The sequence below is a fragment of the Ananas comosus genome, unplaced genomic scaffold (assembly GCF_001540865.1).
Source record: "Ananas comosus cultivar F153 unplaced genomic scaffold, ASM154086v1, whole genome shotgun sequence".
NCBI classification, from domain to species: domain Eukaryota; kingdom Viridiplantae; phylum Streptophyta; class Magnoliopsida; order Poales; family Bromeliaceae; genus Ananas; species Ananas comosus.
Window position 1 is genome coordinate 26,714 of NW_017890814.1, and position 7,162 is coordinate 33,875.

General features: G+C 44.6%; 1 long non-coding RNA gene across 1 annotated transcript; it reads left to right on the forward strand.

The window, feature by feature from the left end:
* Nucleotides 1-448: 448 nt before the first annotated feature.
* On the forward strand, nucleotides 449-2,665 carry LOC109704284. The gene is made up of 2 exons (XR_002214267.1): nucleotides 449-638; nucleotides 2,416-2,665. It is a non-coding gene; the product is annotated as an uncharacterized LOC109704284 (long non-coding RNA).
* The last annotated feature ends 4,497 nt before the right edge of the window (nucleotides 2,666-7,162 follow it).

Consider the following 7,162-nt stretch of genomic DNA (forward strand, 5'->3'; position numbering starts at 1 on the left):
GCAGCAGCAGGAGCAACAGCAACAGCAGGCAGCTGAGCAGCAGCAGCCTCAGCAGCTTCAGCTACTGAGCAGTAGCTTCAGCAGCAGCAGGAGTAATAGCAGCAGCAGCAGCTTAGCAGCCTCAGCAGCAGCAGTGCGCAGGCCAAGCAGAGCAGCAGCAGCAGCAGTGACAGCATGCCGCAGGGAAAGAAAAACAGGAAAAGAAAAGAAAGAAAAGAAAGAAAGAAAGAAAGAAAGAAAGTAAGAAAAGAAGAGAAAATGAAAGAAAGATAATAGAATGGAGAGAAAAGTGGAATTGAAGCATTTGTACAGTTTTTAATAACTGATCTGAGATCCTTGGACGAAGAAAGAGTTGAAATACGCTATTTACATGTAAAATTGCATTGAAATCGGGGTTTTTTGAGGAACTGACTCGACAATGCACTTTTGCAGGATAGAAGCCCTAAAGTGAAATTGACCGCGTGTAAACCTAATTGGGGATAAAAGAAACGCGCTGGCGAAGTCGGTTCGGCAATCAGACGCTCCTACGCGAAGATATCGCCAAAAGAAGATTTTCGGCGTCGAAAGTCGCGAGCGCGGGTCGCGATTCTCGGGAAAGCGCTAGAAGCGCATTTCTCCCATTCCGGCATCAAAGAAAGGTGGGTTGTGCTTACCGAAGTGATTAGGTCACTTCCATGCCAAAGTAAATTATGATTTCGATTGACGCATATATAAACATGATTGTCGACATATGAATGCTAAATGCATATGAGTAGGCTTATGCTAATGTTAGATGAGCAATGTGAATATGAATGAATATGAATATGAATGTGAACGCTATATAAATGCTAGATGCATAGATGTGAATGCATAGATATGAATATGGATGCTAAATGCGTATGAATATGAATGTAAATGCGATGTGAAGGCTATATGAATGCTATATGAATGCTAATGCTAAATACATGATATATAAGTGTTGAACCTGTAAATGCCAAGAGCATGTAAAGTGAATATGAAATGTGAATATATATATGCTAAAGCCTACATACTATATGAATGTCGCTATATGAATGTCGCTATATGCTAAAGTCTACATAGATGCCAAGGGCATATAAGTTGAATGGGAAATGTGAATAGAAATACTATATGAACATCGCTAATTCTAGTTGATGTAAACTATGAACCTCACGTGAAATCCCTAAGAATTGGGTATGAATCGACAACTCCAATTGAGTAGAAATTTGGACGGTAACAAAGTAAATGAAATTGTGCAAATTATAATCCTAGATATGACTAACTAGGATAATGAATAGATCGAGTGGCATGAAACCTAAGTTCTTGAACCTAGGTTGGACATTGTATAGATCGAGTGGCATGAAATGAACCTAGTGTTATTGAACATAGGTCAGGCATTAACCTAGTGTCATTGGACCTAGGTCGAGTATGTAAACCTAGAGTTGAGATCTAGGAGAAAGTATATAAAACCTAGTGTAAGTGAACCTAGGTTATGATGTCAAGAACCATTTAGTAAAAGTAAACTAAGTTATGAATTATAGTGGCAATAGGACCACTAGAAAGTGAATAATATAGACCTAAGAAGGTCGTCAACATAGGGTCAGTGAGTAAACCCTTAAGTTGTGAAATGGATTCCGGAATCCTTAGGAATGGTGTGATGGCAGAAATAGAATCTTAACTACGGGATTGACGGTTCTCCTCTCCCGGTAGTGATTCAACGGGATCGACGGTTCTCCTCTCCCGGTATGCCATGAAACAAGTGAAGTGAATCGAAACTACGGGATCGACGGTTCTCCTCTCCCGGTAGTGATTCAACGGGATTGACGGTTCTCCTCTCCCGGAGCTAACGGGTTTGACGGTTCTCCTCGCCCGTTGAGCTTGAGCGACTTAGGGTCACGGGGATCGACGGTTCTCCTCTCCCTGTGATGGACCTAGTGTCGCGTGGACTTAAGGCTGAGGTGTTGTGAGACGTCCTTCACCTCGAGCCTGACTTGACGCGGTACTCCGCGGTTGATTGACTCAAGACCGAGTCGAGTGGCTAGATGGCTAAGGTAAAGTAACCTTAGGAAAGAATCGCCAGTGAGTAAGAATAAAGCATAGAGTAAAGAATAAAGAAACTAGCTAATGGATGAAACTAGCTACAAAAGAAAAGAACGGCTACAAGTAAAGAATGATTAATAATATAAAGTAGAATCAAGTAATCTACTTACATGATTGACAGGTATTGCATAGTGCATAGCAGCGAGGCAAGGTATGGTTCTATTTGTTGCATCGTTAAATATCTATCTATCTATTTGTTGAACTAACCTACTGTTGCCTCCTTTGGACCTGGTGGGTCGAGCTCTTCTCTTGGGTGGCCGTACCCACTGGGAACTATATTTATATAGTTCTCACCCCCTTGTTGTTTTGGGGGTACAGGTTGCACGTGAGCGGCGCAGCGGCGCGAGGACAGGGCGTAGCTTCGTAGATAGCGCCCCACCACTGAGACTGAGATAGCAACACCCTGAAAAGGTCAAGTTCAGAGTTCAAATGGAAAGAAACAAAATTATAGTAATTTGTATAAGTTTCGTATTAACTTAAAAGCATATGTGGTTACGTAAATGTAAAATATTGTAAATGTAAAAGAATCTCTGAGATGAATACTTGTAATAGCATAGTTTGCACTTTATGTTTTCGATACATATGCAATCTACATACTTGCTACAGTTCCTGTTTGGAACCTCTTGTATTGCATTGTTTAGATTGTTGACGCCTAGAACGTACAGGAGAGGCTCTGTCCGTTCGGCGGTCTGTCGACGAGCCCGAATCCGACCAAATAGGCGGAGCTCGGGGCGTGACATATAGTGTTGTAACAATTGCACTTAAGCCCCTCCACTTGTTTCCACCTGAACTGCCCAGACTGGGCGTTTTTCGCNTATGTGATACCATGTTTCCTTGTTGCTCTACTTAGCTATTCTGCATATCCTGTTTCATGTTTAGAGTAGAGCGGTTTCGTGATTTCTTGTAAGATCGGTGTCCTAGTCGGTCGGTTCCTTGACTTCTGTCGTTTGATGACCGTTGAGGTCGGTATACCCTGAGGGGTGGGATTGTCGGTTAGTTGCCGACGGATGATTATAGTTTACTCATATCTACTATTTGACATGTATGTGACCTAGTCAGTCAGTTCGTGCCTCTTGTCGTTTCTTGTCGTTTGATGACCTTTGAGGTCGGTGTACCTTGAGGGGTAGGATTGTCGGCTAATGGCCGACGGTAGTTCTAGATTATATACTCAGATGACTTGTTTATCGATTCTTGCATATATACAGTAGTTGACTTATTGATCAGTATCTACATACTTTTGGTAGGATGTTGAGTTGTTCCATCCCAGTTGACTTGATTAGTCAGTACTTGCATACAGTTGAGAGGATGTAGAGTCGTTCCATCCTAGTTGACCTGAGTGGTCGGTTCTTATGCTTCTTTACAGTCGATGACCTATACGGTCGGTGAGCCCTGTGGGGAGGATTGTCGGCTGGTTGCCGACTGTAACATATGAGAATCTGGGAGTTGCGATGTCAACTTTGACCTAGAAGGTCAAAGTGAGGAGTGAGCTAGTTGGACATCATCCTAGAGTGAATTGTGATGCGTTGGAATGAATTTCGGAGATAAACAAGTGTTTCGGCGCAAATTGGGCGCGAACGAAAAATAAAGAGAATTTCGGATTCCCGACGCTAACTTTGATTAAAAGAATTAAAGTAAAGCGCAAGGATAAATTGTGGCATCTCCGAATTAATTGTGAAGCTTTGGAAAAGCTCAGGGCGTGTTTTCAAAGGGTTTGGAAGTATTCAGTGCGAAGTGGTAATGCAAAAAGGGAGAAAGTGCATTGGAGCTGACTTTATTGCTAATTCGGCTCCAATAATGTCAAAATGCAAAGGAATTGCTTCCAAATGGAATTGGTAGCTCGTAAAGGTCCCTTGGTATATTTTGGACATGTTTGGAAGAAATCGGAGTGAAAACGGAAAATCTAGAATTTTCTGTAAAGAACGGGACTGAGAAAATTAGCAGAAAATGCACAGTGTCAGAAAATTATGAAAATTGGCAGAGATGTCAGGAACATTAATAGAAGGCTAGCTTTGAAGTTTCTGATTTTTCTGACACCTGTAGAGAGAGAAATTGCATAAGGAAGTGATCAGATAAAGATTACAGTGCGGGACAGTTCGCAGTGACCAAACGGGGTCGAAACTGAAATGTTAAAATTTCAGTGGACTTGTTAAGGAAAAACGAACATTCCTGCCAAATTTGAGCTCAATCGGACTGTCGGAAGGGCTTACGGAAGATATTTACTCCGTGACGCTAAATGGCTTAAGTCGAGGGGCGTGACAGATTAAATGGTATCAGAGCATAAAAGAGCATCACAGAGAATAAAAGAAACGGTTTAAGCAGACCTAGGAGACCTAGGATAGTAAACCGTAAGGACTTACGCTCGTGAGTGACGAGGACTTGTGACGTGTGGCGAAAGGAAAAGCGATTGGGTCAAGTTTAGTAAACCTCTAAGACGGATATTAGAGGTAGATTCAAGGTTCAGTTTATTCTCAGCCAAGTGAGTTCATGTTGGGTCGACACAACATGAAACCGAGGGATGGGAATAAGCTTCCTTGCATGACTTTCGCCCGATTTGAGTTCGTATCAGTCGTTTCGTATTCGGCCTAGAGGGTCGCGGACTGACCGAGTTGTCGTGTCAGGTTCTGGGCGCGTAGGCGATCTTTGATTAGATCGGCGCGGGATGGGACAAGTGGTGTCCCCGAGTAGAACGAGAAGAGCGGAGACTTGGAGCTTCGCGAGCAGTTGGCCACACTCGTGGGAGTAGTGCGGCAACAAACGGATGTGGTGCAGCGTCAGCAGAAGGCTGCTTTGCGCCAAGAAGAGCGGATTAAAAGACTCCAGGAAATGGTGGAGCAGTTGGTGACTACACCAGTTTCGGCTCGTCGTGTACGGCCGACAGTGGCGACAGAGGCATTTCCGTCGGGGTCGGGTGCTCCGACTTCTGTTAGTACACAGATGGAAGGTGAAAGGAAGCGTGCTTTAGCGGCTTTAGTGACTGTCAAGAAGCTGATGAAAAGCTGATGAAAAGAGAAAACTTCGGGACAGGTTTCAAAAGTTGCGGCAAGAAGACCGCTCCGTGAGGGAATGTGAGCGAGAATTCTCCCGTATCGTGAGTTGTGTTCCAAGTGTGGTACAAGACGATAAGGATCGAGCTGAATGTTTTGTACGAGGACTTCGGCCTGATATTTTCAACACGGTGCACAATCTCAAGTTACAGACTTTTACTGAAGTCTTGGATCGGGCTCTATGGATAGAGCAAGGTAACGCCTTTGTGCGTGAAGAGCGCGAGTTGGAGGAATGTAAGCGAGTGAAGCCACTACTAAGTAACTCATATGAACAGTCAAGTTTTGGACACCTCTCGACATCATCCTCTACTCGATCCTCCCCACGATGTGTGATTTGTGGTGGTTCCCATTGGGCACGATGTTGCGTGCAGTGGGAAGGAAAGTGCACTCGATGTAGATAACCGGAATACCCAGATTATGAGTGCTTGCGAGTGATAGTATATTGGCGACGCCCTTTCCCTTTCTGGGACAACTTGCAAGTGTGCCACCTGCGACACTGTCTGGAGAGCGAATGAGAATAAAGCAACCGAGGGGTTCGCGGCGAACGGCGAGTGACCGTGAATACACAGACCAGGCTGAGAAATCTGTAACAGCTGGTGATGACCGGGCAAATTGGTGCATTGCATGTTTGTGTATGAGGATAGTAGTGATTGATTGTAGAGACCCAAATATGCTTGTGTTGTGGATGCGTAGTACCTGTTGGAACAGGTAGAGAATCCGAGGGCACTAGCAAATCGCTGGTGATAGTGTGATAATAGTGGTAGTAGCTGACCAACTCTCAAATTAATATGTTCGTGGAACTCGTGTAAGACTAAGGATTTTGCAGGTTGTCCTAGTAGATCGAACAGTGAAAATAGAATCACTATTGCGTCTGGTACGTGCATGAGGACCTAACAATATCTCAAAGTGAGGTCAATGGGTCGTGCCCGTGTAGTTGAGTGCATAGGCAAGAGTTGCCTAATGCGAGATTCGTGTAGAGCGCTCGAGTGTTGGTGCTCGTAGAGTACAGATTCGTTTCAGCCGTGAGTGCGTTGGCAGTAGCACTTTAGCATTGCGAAGTGTGAAGCGTGCCAGAGGTCACTCGTAGGGCTGGTGGCTCGCACTAGGTGCGTAGGAGCCGATAGTGATACGTGTGCTCAGTAGAACGTGTCGCGTGAGACGACGTTTGCGGGTAGTGCTTGGGGACAGTCCGTGCCTGGACCACTTGTGGACTGTGGAGCCTGGACCCATTGGGTAGGCGCAGTCAGCTGTGAGAGACAGCGGCCCGATACCTGCAGGTAGGGCAGAGAGTTTTGGTCAGGACGGGAGCCCGAGCATAGACCCGAGTACGTGGAATGCCACGTGTTGGACCGTGAAATCGGTGATGCACACAGAGTGTGTAGTGACCCAACCCGAGGAATTGTTGTGGTTCGAGGTCTTGTTGCTCCTGGTTGGAGTATGTGCGAATTCTCTAATAAGAATTTCGCCCAATAGTGATAATTGGGTCTACGCTTACGAGCGAGCGGCATTATGTCATGTCACGGTTGAGTTAGGCAATCGGCCTATATCGGATCGGTAACTTATGAACCGAATTGGGATGAGTGGTTTAGCCGTATACCCTGAAAGGGTGGTACACTGGAGTACATCGAAGGTATTCAAGTGAATTATGTCTAGGGACCGTGAAAGCAAAAGCTTGGTCCTATGGATGAATCAGTCAGAATTGCTGAGATAAGCATCGATGACGAGTTGAGATTGGAAATGCGAACAAAGTGTTCGTAGAAACTGATTTGGAAAAAAAACTCAGTATAGTATGGAATGAAATTGAGAAATCTTGAAATGGTGTTGGAATTTACCTCCCTCCGTTAAACAATGAAGAGTAATATGTATCTAAGTTTCGCGGACGAAACTTTTGTTAACGAGGGGAGAATGTAACATATGAGAATCTGGGAGTTGCGATGTCAACTTTGACCTAGAAGGTCAAAGTGAGGAGTGAGCTAGTTGGACATCATCCTAGAGTGAATTGTGATGCGTTGGAATGAATT